The 14,735-nt window shown below is 39.7% G+C and overlaps 1 long non-coding RNA gene across 2 annotated transcripts in view; it reads left to right on the top strand.

Moving 5' to 3' along the window:
• The window catches only part of LOC109552502 (uncharacterized), a 41,260-nt gene that overhangs the window by 20,195 nt on the left and 6,330 nt on the right, over nucleotides 1–14,735 (top strand). For both annotated transcript variants that reach the window (XR_002179309.3, XR_004528436.2), the window contains exon 2: nucleotides 12,619–12,727. This is a non-coding gene — a long non-coding RNA (uncharacterized lncRNA). The remainder of the gene's footprint in view (nucleotides 1–12,618; nucleotides 12,728–14,735) is intronic.

Genomic DNA, 14,735 nt, shown 5'->3' on the forward strand with positions numbered 1-14,735 from the left:
ATTTTGTACCCTTGTATGATCCCCTTCCCTTGAAGAAGGTAGGCAGGTCCTATGAAATATAATAAGGTATATCACTCCCGTGATTATGTTATATTATGTGGCAAAGGTGAAGGGATTTTGCTGATGTAATTAGGTCCCTAATCTGTTAACTTTGAGTTAATGAAAGGGAGATTACTTTGGATGAGCCTTACCTGATCAAGTAAACCCTTTAAAAGAGAGTTTAGGGCCTTCTCTGAACTCAGAGAAGCTATCCTGCTGGCTTTGAAGATGTCAACTGTCCTGAGTTTACAGCCACAAAGAAATGAATTCTGCAAACAACCATGTGAGCTTGAAAAAGGATGTGAGCCCCGGATGAGAGTGCAGCCTAGCTGACACCTTGATTGTTACCCTGTGAGACTGAAAAGAGGGCCCAACTAAGCTGTGTTCAGACTCCTTAATCCATGGAAACTGTGAGATAATAAATGTATATTGTTTTAAGCGGCTGTATTTGTGGTAATTTATCACACAGCAATAGACAACTAATAGTATTTTTGCATCAATACCCAGAAGTGAGATTGGTCTGTAATTTCCTTCTTTCCTTGTCATATTTTGGTACTAATGTGATACCTGCCTTATAGAAATAACTTGGAAGTTTTCTTCATTTTCAATCCCTTGAAATAGTTTAAAAAACATTTGGGAAATAAGCATTGGACGGTTGTCTGTTTCTTAAAGGCCTGGTAGAACTTCCTTGTGAGACCTGGGACTGATTTTTTTGGTAGGGGTATTCTTTAAAAACTATCGCATTTTGATTTTCTTCTTATTTGGGAGTTTGTTTTTTTGGTTTTTCTTTGCGGTACACGGGCCTCTCACTGTGGTGGCCTCTCCCGTTGCGGAGCACAGGCTTCGGACGCGCAGGCCCAGCGGCCATGGCTCAGGGGCGCAGCCGCTCTGCGGCATGTGGGATCTTCCCGGACCGGGGCACAAACCTGTGTCCCTTGCATCGGCAGGCGGATTCTCAACCACTGCGCCACCAGGGAAGCCCTGGGAGTTTGTTTTGATAAATTATATAATTCCTCAAAAGTGATGTACTTCATACAGGTTTTCAAAATTGCTTGCATAGGGTTAAACAAAGTATTTTTATTTTATTTATTTAGTTTTGTTCACACAGCTTGTGGGATCTTAGTTCCCCGACCAGGGATTGATTGAACCTGGGCCCTCGGCAGTGAAATCACGGAGTCCTAACCACTGGACGGCCAGGGAATTCCCAGCAAAGTAATTTTTAAATGATTCTGTAAACTATTTTTGTTTCTATGGTTATTTCTTATTTTTGTGTATTTGTGCTTTCTTCCATCTTTTCTTCATTAGTTTAAGTTAGGATTTTTTTCTTCCCCACACCTTTTCCATTTATTTATTGGTTCTTTCCTTCTTGTTTTCTAACTTATTAATTTCTGCTTTTACTTTTTTTTTCCATATTCCATCTCCTGTTTTCTTGCCATCTCTTCCTTGACTTCTTGCATTTCTGCTATGAAGCCTTTCTTCATTGAGGTAGTTGCTTGTTTTGTTCTGTTTATAGTTAACTTGTGGTTAGATTTTTAATCTGTTTCTTGTCTGATTCTTCATCTCTTAACTTTTGCTGTTCCTTCCCACCTTTTGTCTTATAGTATCTTTGTAATGATGATGTGCCACTTCCTTTTTTATTACTCTTTACTCAATGAGTTGGATTTTTCTGGCCCAGCCATTTGTAAGAGATTCCTTCAGTGATTGTATTACATGGGCATTTTCCAAGATCTGCCACCTCTGGGTCATTTCTCTATTCTCCCTTTATCTTTCTTGTACTTTCATCCACATAGCTTCTGACCAGTTGCCTTCTGCCTGGTGATTTCCAGCTTTCTCAACTCTTGTGGTGTGTAAAGGATGTAGGTTGCTCACTTCAGGGTGAGCCCTTTACCCACAGGAAATGTAGTTTTACTAATATTTTCTGAGATCTGTCACCTCTGGCCTCTTTCTGTTCACTTAATCCCTGTGGTATCTACTTGATCCCCATGCGGCATCTGTGATGCTTTTGGCAGCACTTAATGCATTTTTAAGTATACAGATGATACCTGTCACTCAGTTTTCCTGAAAATAGAGTTAACTGGTTTTTAATCCCCCATATTTCTTGCAGTTTTTGCAAGACAAAACTTTAAGAAGAGAAATTGTTCTCACCAACCCCCTTTTACCACAAGCCTTGACCTTTTATTAACTCTACATATTAGATATTTTCATTATCACTTGACAAAATGTTTGTTCAGATTTGCCTACATTTCTACTGTTTTTTTTTTTTAGACTTCCTTTCTTTCTTGCATCTCAAACCTTCTGACTGGTATCTTTTTCCCTCTATCTGAATTGTATCCTTTAGAAATTCTCAAAGAAGGCTAGTTGGTTTTTGTTTATCTGAAAATATCTTTAGTTCATAATTTTTCTTGAAAGATAATTTTCTGGTTGTAAGTTTAGGTTGATAGCTATTTTCTCTCAGCACTTGGGGCAATATTCCAGTAGTCTAGAATTTACTGTTGCTGTTGAGATGTATGCTGTTAGTCAGTTTGTTGTTCCTTTGTAGGTGATCTGCCTATTTTCTTTAGCTGCTTTTGAAGCCTACTCTTTGTCTTTGATGTCCTGAGTTTTACTATATTGTGCTTAGATGTGGTTCTTTTTTTATCTTGCTTGGTATACATTCCGCATTCTTATCAGAGGATTCAAGTCTGGAAAATTGTCAGTAATTGCTATCCCAGACATTGCTTCTCTCCAGTCTCTTTGTTTTCTTCTGCTGTGACTGATTAGATTACATTAGACCTTCTCGTTCTATCCCCCATATCCCTTAAACCCTCTTTCAGAGCTTTTCACCTTCTTATCTCTTTGTATTCCAATTTGGGTCTTGTTTTTTCACTCATAGTATGATGGCATTTTTATTTCTTTAAGCATTTCATACATTTAAAAAGATTCAAGGTCTTCCCTGGTGGCACAGTGGTTAAGAATCTGCCTGCCAATGCAGGGGACGTGGGTTCAAGCCCTGATCCGGGAAGATCCTACGTGCCATGGAGCAACTAAGCCCGTGTGCCACAACTATTGAGCCTGCGCTCTAGAGCCTGTGAGCCACAACTACTGATCCCGCACGCTGCAACTACTGAAGCCCGCGTGCTTAGAGCCCGTGCTCCGCAACAAGAGAAGCCCCTGCAATGAGAAGCCTGCGCACAACGAAGAGTAGCCCCCACTCGCTGCAACTAGAGAAAGCCCATGCACAGCAACGAAGACCCAACACAGCCAAAAATAAATTAATTAAAATAAATAAATTTTAAAAAATTTTTTTAATAAATAAAAAGATTCTATGCCAAGCGAAAGATGCCAGACACAAAGGGGTACATAGTGTACAAGTCCATATAAATGACATTCTGTAAAAGGCTAAAGCATAGGGTCAAAATTCAGATCAGTGGTTGCCGACAACTGGGAACTGGGGGGAGCAAATTGACTTCAAAGGGGCATGAGGGAGTTTTGGAGGTAAAGGAAATATTTTGTATCTTGATTGTGGTGGTGGTTATATGACTGTACACGTGTCAAAATTCATTGAGTTGTACATCTAAAAGGGATGAATTTTACTATACTAAATTATACCTTAATAAACCTGATTTTTAAAAATTGTATAATTAACCACAACTTACATGCCAGATACAAATAGTGGAAGTGGGGAAGAGGAAGAAAAACATTCATTAAAATATATAAATATATACACAACAATGAAAGAAATATGGCTAGAGGTGACAGTCTTTATTCTGTAATTGCTTATGAGGATGCAGTTGGTATGTATGACTTTCCTCTTCTGTAATTTATGCCACATTCCCTTTGCCTTCACACAGGCACTCAGTGAGCTGGGGTTTCTTAGTATATTTACCTTCACAAGGGATCTAGCCCTTGATAATTCTGTCCTTTGGGGGTGTAGTGGTCTTCCATTAACTTTTTCCACTGGATGTGGTAATATAAGACCTGCTCTAGAACAACAGATCTGAGTTAAGATTCTCTCATGCCCACTTTGAAGCTGCAACATTTCTATCTTGATTGTCAATATTATTCAGGATCAGTCACCCCAGTTAACACCATGACCCCTCTTTTGCCTAATTATTTGTGGTATAAAAGTCCAAAATGACCAACAATGGAAACATTGTTTTTTCCCCTTGAGTAAGCTCTTGTATCCCCAATCCCAAATCAGCAGAGTCCCAAGTCATGGAGATAAGAAGCAATTATTTGGCAAGTCATTTCACTTAATATTGAAAGGCGCTATTCCACTTCCACCTCATCGTTTCCATACCTGCCATTAGGAGAAGCACTGTGTGCAGATACATTGGTTCATGATTTCAAGCATATAGTACATCCTGCAGGCCAGCATCCAACACCTCATAGGTGTTGTCTCAATTAGAGGTTCACCTGGATCCTCAATAGGCCACTCTGCTGTGCTATAAGGCAAGCTGCTGGTTGAGGCGTGGAGAAAGTATGAGATATCACTTCACACCCATTAGGATGGGCACTATCAAAAAAAAACAAAGCAACAAGTGTTGGTGAGGATGTGGAGAAAATGGAATCCTTGTGCACTGTTGGTCGCAGTGTAAAATGCTATAGCCTCTGGGGAAAGTATTATGGTAATTCCTCAAAACATAAAAAATAAAATTACCATATGATTCAGCAATTCCAAGTCTGGGTATATACTGAAAATAATTGAAAACAGGGTCTCAGAGTGATATTTGTGCACCCATATATGCATAGCGGCATTATTCACAATAGCTAAAATGTGGAAGCAACCCAAGTGTCCATCAGTAGATGAATGGATAAGCAAAATGTGGTACATACATGATATTCAGATTTTAAAAGGAATTCTGCAATATGCTACAACATGGAAGAACCTTGAGGACATTATGGTGAGCAAAATAAGCCAGTCAGAAAAAGACGAATACTGTATGATTCCATTTGTATGAGGTACTTAGAGTAGTCAAAACCATAGAGATAGAAAGTTGCCAGGGTCCGGAGGGAATGGACAGTCATCGTTTAGTGTGTATTTTACCATAAGTTTTTAAAAAACTGGATAAAAAGGAGCAACAGAAAAATATCAGTATTAATCCTATACAAAATTATTATAATAAAAAGGAATAATATACAGAATAACATTCCTTCAGCTAATGAACACATGCCAGGACAAGCTCAAACAGTAGATCAAAGCTGTAACCTATTATTTTAAAACAAGCTAAAAGACATTAAAATAAAATAATACATGGCATGAAAAATAACCCTAAATCAGAATTAGAAATTCTGAGGTGACGGAATTCAGAAAGTAATTAGAAATTAAAGATCATTCCATAAATGAAGACCTAATTAAAAGAAGCACAAGAGTGGGAAAACACAACAGATGATACCGTAAGAGAAATACAAAGTGAAAAGAAAGAAAATTTTGAGATAAAGTGCAGAAAAAGATTTTTTAAAGGATTTTAGATATAAAGCAATTCCAGCAAGCGGGGAGAGCATTCCTAGGACATCCTCAGATCAGTAGCCAGTACGTGGCCACCCCAACAAAAGCCTCATTTCTCTCTAATGGGTACATCACTTCACTTGCCTAGTATAAGTTCCACTCAGGGTCAAACTTTCCTCAAGTGTCCCTGAGCTGGAGGAAAAGATTCGCAGCCCAGCGGCTCACTCTCTCCCTCCAGAGAGACTCAAGGGACTCTGAGGTCTTTCCCCCCTTGGACTCCCAGGGCTCTTCTGTGACACGATAGAACAGCCAGTGCTTTTTGAGATTTGAGCAAATGGTTGAGGGAAATGCCAATTGATAATATAGAAGAGAAATGTTTGCCAGACACTTGATTAGCCAATAACGAAGCAAAACAAAAAAAGAAGCAAAATTTAAAGGTATAGCGAGTGCGTTGCCTTCTATAACTTGGCTGGTGACCAATTATGAGACCTAGTCCAATACATCCTGCTCACGTTCAGCTGTGATTATCTTGCTTTTAACTTTTACTCAGTCACTTTGACAATTTCCTTTAGTTAATATTGGGGAATTGGGATCTTTGTTTTCCTCATTCTTTTGCGGGGACTGAAGACAAGCATATTTAGACCCTGCTTCTCTTTGAAGGTTTAGAATAGGCACTCTCTCCTTCTGAAGCAGCCCTTCTTCACAGCTATAACCACATACCACACCACCACCCCATTTATTCTTCCTAAAGCACATTTTGTCCTGTGTTTTTCTTTCTTTAGCATATCAACTTTGAATTTGATACCTTAGGCCTCTAGCATGCACTCTCATGTTCCCCAGAATGATATGTTGAAGTCCTAACCCCTGATACCTGTGACTGACCTTATTTGGAAGAGGGTCTTTGCAGCTGTAGTTAGTGAGATGATGTCATGCTGGAATAGGGTGGACCCTAAATCCAATGACTGGTGTCCTTATAAGGAAGATGGAGATTTGGAGACACAAACACACAAAGGGAAGATGGTCATGTGAAGATGGAAGTGGAAGCTGGAGTGATGTAGCTATAAGCCAAGGAATGACAAGGATTGCCGGTAACCACTAGAAGCTAGAAAGAGGCCAGGAAGGAGTCTTCTTCTCCCTAAAGCCTTCAGAGGGAGCATGGCTCTGCCAACATCTTGATTTCAGACGTCTGGCCTCCAGAACTGTGAGAGAATAAATTTCTATCGTTTAGTCACCCGGTTTGTGGAAGTTTGTTACAACAGCCCTAGGAAACTGATACACACTCTCTGCCTCAGCTTGTTTAAGTTAAACATGTCAGACAGAAATTATGTGAATGATTTAGTGGTTTATCTTTGTAAAAGCATACTTAATCAGAAAGAGCAGTCATTTATAAAAATTACCTAACAAGTCCATCAAACACATTTCTTACTGCTATTGTTTTCTAATCAAATAAAATATGATTGTTAGAACCTTTAGGGACTTAAATTACTCAATTACAAAAAGAAAAGACAAATGGGAAGAAACCAATTTGTTTTTCCTTTTTGATATAAGAGATATTGTCAGTTTAAATTCTGTAGCTGAAATTTTTTCTTATGGAGTTTTCCTTGCTAAGTGTGCGAGGAGAATCAACAAAGAAGGCTGTTAATTAACAAGTGAGCACTGGATATGAATTTAGATCAAACAGGCTGGAATTACAAAGTTTGGGAAGTGTTTGCTCTTTCATCTCCTGAGATTGGTTCTGGGAACTAGCAAACGCTACCTCCATATCATTTGCTTTCTTTCCTTTTAGACCTCTATGGCAGTGTTTTGAGGATTAAACAGTGCAGTGATGGTTGTCCAAAAGTCAAAGAACACAGCTATGAGACCAGAGACACTAGAAAACTGAAAAAGTAATTGGCTTTTACTGACTCGGGGAGATGATTGCCCAAGAGGGAAGAAAACTAGTATCTGAGAAATAAAGGATTCAGAAATGTGACTGCTGAAATAGGGAAAACTAGAAAATAGCACAGAAACTTCTGAGATGAAGTCAGAAGAGGGTTGTACTGTGAAGAAGAATGAAAAAGCCAAACATTTCAAGTCAAGTGAGTATATAATATAGGAGAAAGTCTAGGTGACCTTGGGTTTAGTGATGAGTTTTTGATACAACACCGAAAGCGTGATCCATCAAAGAATAGATACATAAGTTGAATTACATTAAAATTGAAAACTTCTGCTCTGCAGAAGATACTGTTGGGAGAATGAAAAGATAAGTCACAGACTGGGAGAAAATATTTGCAAAGCATGTATCTGATAGAGGACATGTATCTAAAATATACAAAGAACTCAAAATTCAACAATAAGAAAACAAACAACCTAATTTTTTTTTTTTTGGCTTGCACCGCGTGGCTTGCGGGAGTCTTAGTTCCCAGACCAGGGATTGAACCCGGGACCTCATCAGTGAAAGTGTGAAGTCTTAACCACTGGACCACCAGGGAATTCCCCAAACAACCTAATGTTTTTAAATGGGAAAAAAAATCTGAACAGTCACCTCACCAAAGATGTCCAGATGGGAAATAAGCACATGAAAAGATGATCAACAGAATAGGTCATTAGAGAATTACAAATTAAAACAACAATGAGATACAACTACACAACTATTGGATTGGCTAAAATACAAAATACAACACTAAAGGCTGATGAGGATGTGGAGCAACAGGAACTCTCATTCTTGGCTGGTGGGAATGCAAAATGATGCAGCCACTTTGGAAAACAGTTTGGAAGTTTCTTATGAGGTTAAACAAAGGCTTACCGTGCAATCCAGCAATTGTGCTCTTAGGTATTTACTGAACTGAGTTAAAAAACGTATGCTCACACAAAAACCTGCACACGTATTTATAGCAGCTTTATTCATGACTGCCCCAAACTGGAAGCCACCAAGATATCCTTCAAGAGGTGAATGGATGAATAAATTGTGGTGCATCCAGACAATGGAATGCTATTCAGTGAGAAAAAGAAGTGTTATGTTATCAAGTCACGAAAAGACATGGAGGAACTTTAAATGCATATTGCTAAATGAAAAAAACGATGTGAAAAGGCTACGTACTCTATGAGTCCAACTATATGACATTCTGGAAAAGGCAAGACTATAGAAACAGTAAAAAGATTACTGGTTGCCAGGGCTGCAGCAGGCAGGGGGTGGGGGTGGGATTAATAGAGCACTCAGGGCAGTGAAGTTATTCTGTATGATGCTGTAATTGTGGATACATGACATTGTGCATTTATCAAAGCTATAACAACTATACAACACACAGAGTGAACCCTAATGTAAACTATGAACTTTAGTTCATGAGTATATCAGTATTGATTCATAGATTGTAACCAATGTACCACAAGATGTTAATAATAGATGTGTGCCTATGTGTTATAACCAAGAAGGATTTACCATTGGAATCTAAGGATAGTTTAACATTAGAAAAATCTATTAGTAGATTCATTATATAAAGAGATTTAAAGGGGAAAACATGATCATTGTTATAGAAAAGGCATTCAGTACAATTTAACAGTCATGCAACTTTTTTTAAAACACTAGCAAATTAGAAAAAAGTCAACTTCCTTAACCTGATTAAATGTATCCACCAAAACCCAGTAAACATTCATACTTAATCACAACATTAAGTATTTTAGAAGCACTTCCTTTGAAACAAGGCAAGGTTGTCCACTATCTTATTGTTGTACAGACTAGGTATAACCTCTGCCCTTCCCCAGTGCTCATTATTAGAGGAGCCAAAATAAAAAGACATCCCAAAGAGAACTACCTTCAGAAGTAGAGGTATTCAAACAGATGAACCACAAGTTTAGAACAAGCATAATAGACATTAAAATAGCTAAGGGAAGGGCTTCCCTGGTGGCGCACTAGTTGAGAGTCCACCTGCTGATGCAGGGGACACAGGTTCGTGCCCCGGTCCGGGAAGATCCCACATGCCACGGGGCGGCTAGGCCCGTGAGCCATGGCCGCTGAGCCTGCGCGTCCGGAGCCTGTGCTCCGCAACGGGAGAGGTCACAACAATGAGAGGCCCGCGTACCGCAAAAAAAAAAAAAAAGCTAAGGGAAGATGTTAGTGATATGAAACACAAAATAATGAAATAGATATATTGGGCATGTTCTGTCAGTATGCATGCATTTTGAAGCTCTGTTATTAGGCACACACACGTTTATGATTGTTATGTCTTACTGATGATGAAAACTGACCTTTTCATTTTATAAATGTCCCTCTTTGTCTCCAATAACTTTGTCCTGAAATCTTTTTTGTCCACTATACTGTAGCCACTCAAGCTGTCTTCTGCTTAGTGTTTTCATAGTCTATGATTTTTCATCCTTTTACTTTCAATCTACCAGTGTCTTTATATTTAAAGTACTTCTCATGTAGACAGCATGTTGTTGGGTCTTACTTTTTTATCCTTTCTGACAATCTGGTAGGATTTAGGTCTACTATTTGTTACTTCTGTTTGTTCATCTGCTTTTCTCTTGCCTTTGTTTGGGTTAATTGAATGTTTTACTCATTTTGTTTTAATTCTTGTTTTGCATTATTTTTCAGTGGTTGCTCTAGGGATTACAGCATGCATCCTAAACTTATCGTAGTCTACTTGGATATTAATTTTTTCTTTTAAATTTTTTGGCCATGCCATGCAGCATGTGGGATCTTAGTTCCCCAACCGGTGATTGAACCTGTGCCCCCTGCAGTGTAAGCATGGAGTCTTAACCACTGGACTGCCAGGGAAGTCCTCTACTTGGATTTTGTATTGTCTTACATCACATGAAATGTAAGAATCTTACAACAGTAAAGTTCCATTTCCCCCAACTTATCTTTTGTGCTATTGTCTTCATATTTATTAAATATATTATAAACTCTACAATGTAGTGGTATATTCTTCACTTTAAATACTCATCTCTTTTAAAGAAACTATGAGGAGAATATACAGTTGACCTTTGAACAACGCAGGGGTTGGGGCACAGACCCTCTGTGCCATCAAAAATCTGCGTATAACTTATAGTCAGCCCTCCATATGTGCAGTTGCTTAGTATCCACGGCTCTGCCTCCACGGCCTCAGCCCGCCACGGATCATGTATTACTGTATTAAGCCTATCTAGTCAATTTTTCATGTATGGTTTTTAATTCTAGAATTGCCACTTTTTTTTTATAGTTTCTAGTTCTCTGATGAATTTGCCCACTTGCTTATTCATTATGAGTACATTTTTTAAAGGTTCTTGAACATATTTATTATAGCCACTTTGAAATCTTCACCCACTAATTAAATATCTGAGTTATTTCAGAATTGATTTTTATTGACTACCTTTCTTTTGGCTATGGTTCACATTTCCGTGCTTATGTTCAAGTTCAGCATTAAACAAAAATCTTTTAATACAGGGCATTGTAGCAGATACATTGTAGAAAATCTAGATTCTGTTATCTTCCTCTAGAGACTATTTATTTTTATTAGGCAGTTAACTTGGCAGGCATAAAATTCCAAATTCTGTGTCCCTTGAGATAGACAGCAGCTAAAATTTCTGCTCAGTTCATTTATTTTCCAGTTGTCTTTTTCTCATTGTTTTCTGCTGGGCTCCTTGGAGTATCCCCTGCACATGCACAGGTCAGGAGTCAGCCAAGGAGTTGGTCAAATTTTATATGCATTTTTAAGAAGCCTCTGTGCCTTTTTCCTTTCTTGGATTTCCTTTCTAAACTTGATTCTCTGACTTGTCAAACTAGCAACTTTACACTTGAATTCTGGCCATTCTATGCTATGTTTTCTGGGTAGTGCCTTCAGGCAAAAATCCTTATAATCACAAGTCGTATCCACTGCACCTCCCGTCTATCAATGGTTGACTCCCTTCCAGTTTCTTCCTGCTTTTATTCTCTCCAGTCCCTTCAAATCATTGTATTCTTTTATTTTATCCAGAGTCCATTATTATTATAATACAATACAGGCTACTCCGTCACTACTAGAAGCAGAACCTCCTACTTTTGTTTCAAAACACTCAAGTGAAGATGTTGACTTGTCTGAAATTTAAAGGAAAGATCCAAGGTAGATATATACATTTGGTATGCATTGACCTATAGATAGATGGTACTTAAAGCCATGAGAATAGGTGAGACCATTAAGAGGTGAGCATAAATAGAAAAAGGAAACAAGAATAGAGGTTTATTAAAATTAATTTAATCCTCATGAAATTAAAAGTAATAACACATGCTATTTATTGAATCCTATGCAGAAGACTTTTTTTTTTATCTTTTAAGAATTTTTAATTTATTTATTTTTGGCTGCGTTGGGTCTTCGTTGCTGTGCACAGGCTTTCTCTGGTTGAGGCGAGCTGGGACTACTCTTCGTTGTGGTGTGCGGGCTTCTCACTGCGGTGGCTTCTCTTGTTGCGGAGCACAGGCTCTAGGCGCACGGGCTTCAGTAGTTGTGGCACACGGGCTTAGTTGCTCCGCGGCACGTGGGATCTTCCCAGACCAGGGATCGAACCCGTGTCCCCTGCATTGGCAGGTGGATTCTTAACCACTGCGCCACCAGGAAAGTCCCCTGTGCAGAAGACTTTCTATGCGTTCTATGCATTTCTCATTGAATTCATCCAACAGTATCACCAGACAAGAAATTAAGGCTCAGACGGAAGTGGTTTGCCGGTAGTCACATAGGAGGTGGATGAGAAGAAGAAGGAGGGAAGGAGACTATTGAGAAGAAGCAAACTGTACAATAGCAGAAAAACCTTGGGTGAACTTTTTAAACTCTCAAGAGTCCCAGTTTCCACATCTGTAAAATGGGAATAGCAATTACCTTGTCATTAGCGTGAGGATTAGAAACAATATATGTAAAGTACCCAAAGCAGTGCACCTAGGAAACATGCAACTAGAGGATAGCTATAATGCCTATAAATGTTTTATTTGTTGTATTTAGCTTTATTATTTCATGCAAGTAGAATGAAGTTTCCCCCAAATTCCTTACCAGGAGTAGGTGGACATAGGGGTGGAAAAGACGGAGAGGATCAATAAGGAAAAAGACAGACAAGAGAGGGAAGGGCCTTTAGGATGATTATCCAAAGTGGACTCTGGATTGACCAGCATCCAAATGGGAGAAGTGGAAACTGTTTCCCACTACCCCTAGGACCCTGTGTGTTTGCAGGATTGATGAGTGGACTCTCCGTCTGGCTGTGGGCAGTACCTCCAGGTCCTTTCAGGGATATGGGCTCAATCTACACAAAAGGAAGAAAACCTACAGATCAAGTCAAAAGGTAAAGCTTTTATTATTTTTATTTTATTCTTTTATTTATTAGATTATAACCCAAAGTATAAAATAAATATCCATGAGTCCATTCTGGTATAAATTGCTGAATAAATCTCCCATACAGGAGAACTCCAAATAATTTTTGTAGATATTCCCTTCTCAAGGAATGGCAGTGAAAAAGGGGAATGAAAAGGGGGAAGAAGTAACTTTATAGTGGAGAAACCTGGCTAACACAACCTTACCTAGGTAATCAAGGTTAACACTGACAGTGATAAATCTTTTTTTTTTTTTTTTTTTTTTTTTTTTTTTTTTTTTTTTTGCGGTACGCGGGCCTCTCACTGTTGTGGCCTCCCACGTTGCGGAGCACAGGCTCCGGATGCGCAGGCTCAGTGGCCGTGGCTCACGGGCCCAGCCGCTCCGCGGCATGTGGGATCTTCCCAGACCGGGGCACGAGCCTGTGTCCCCTGCATCGGCAGGCGGACTCTCAACCACTGCACCACCAGGGAAGCCCTGATAAATCATTTTGATACTATATACTCTTTTTTTTTTTGGCTGCATTGGGTCTTCGGGTCTTCGTTGCTGCGCGCAGGCTTTCTCTAGTTGTGGCAAGCGGGGGCTACTCTTCGTTGTGGTGCGCGGGCTTCTCATTACGGTGGCTTCCCTTGTTGCGGAGCATGGGCTCTAGGCATGCGGGTTTCAGTAATTGCAGCACGCGGGCTGTAGAACATGTGGGCTTCGGTAGTTGTGGCTCACGGACTCTAGAGGGCAAGCTCAGTAGTTGTGGTGCACGGGCTTAGTTGCTCCATGGCATGTGGGATATTCCCAGACCAGGGCTCAAACTCGTGTCCCCTGCATTGGCAGGTGGATTCTTAACCACTGTGCCACCAGGGAAGTCCCTGATGCTATATACTCTTGATACAATGTGATCAGAATGTCATTTTACTCATGTGGTCTTAGTCCACAAAACACATTATCCCAGTCTTATCATGAGAAAACATCAGACAAACCCTAAGTGAGAGACATTTTACAAAATACCTGACCAGTAACTCTTCAAAATTGTTAAAGTTACTGAAAATAAGGAAAGTCTTAGAAACTGTCACAGCCAAGAGGAGCCTAAGAAGACATGTGGCATCCTGGATGGGATCCTGGAACAGCAAAGAATAGGTAAAAATTAAGGAAATATGGAAGTTTGGATTTTAGTTAATAATATATCAATATTGATTTATTAGTTGTGATAAAGGTAGCATACTAATGTTAGATATTAATAATAGGGAAACTGGGTGTGGAGTACATGGAAATTCTCTGTTTTTTCTTTACAGCTTTTCTATAAAACTATTCTAAAACTAAAAGTTTATTTTATATATTTAAACAAATAAATTTTAAGGTTCAGCTTGACACTAGACACAGATAAGGTTTTTTGGAATCATTTTATTCCTAATTCTTAAGGAGGTGGCTGAAGTCATGGTTTCACTGTAAAAAAGGATAGGAAACAGGGACTTCCCTGGTGGTCCAGTGGTTAAGAATCCTCCTTCCAATGCAGGGAACGTGGGTTCCATCCCTGGTTGGGGACCTAAGATCCCACTTGCCGAGGGGCAACTAAGCCCACGTGCCACAGCTACTGAGCCCACGTGCCGCAGCTACTGAGCCCGCGTGCCACAACTAGAGAGCCCGTGCACCACAACTACTGAGCCCGTGCGCCTCAACTACTGAGTCCACACACCGCAACTACTGAGCTCATGCGCCACAACTAGAGAGACCACACGCCGCAACTAGAGAGCCCATGTGGTCTGGAGCCCAAGTCCCACAACTAGAGAGAAGCCCATGCACTGCATTGAAGAGGCTGTGTGCTGCAATGAAAGATCCCGCGTGCCACAATGAAGATCCCACGTGCTGCAATTAAGACCCTGACACAGCCAAATAAATAAATTAAAAAGAAAAAAGGATAAGAAACAGGAGAGACAGGTGTGGATAAAGGCAAGCAGACTCCTGGACAGGTAGAGAAGGGTGCCATTGGA

Source organism: Tursiops truncatus, chromosome 10 (assembly GCF_011762595.2).
Source record: "Tursiops truncatus isolate mTurTru1 chromosome 10, mTurTru1.mat.Y, whole genome shotgun sequence".
NCBI lineage: Eukaryota > Metazoa > Chordata > Mammalia > Artiodactyla > Delphinidae > Tursiops > Tursiops truncatus.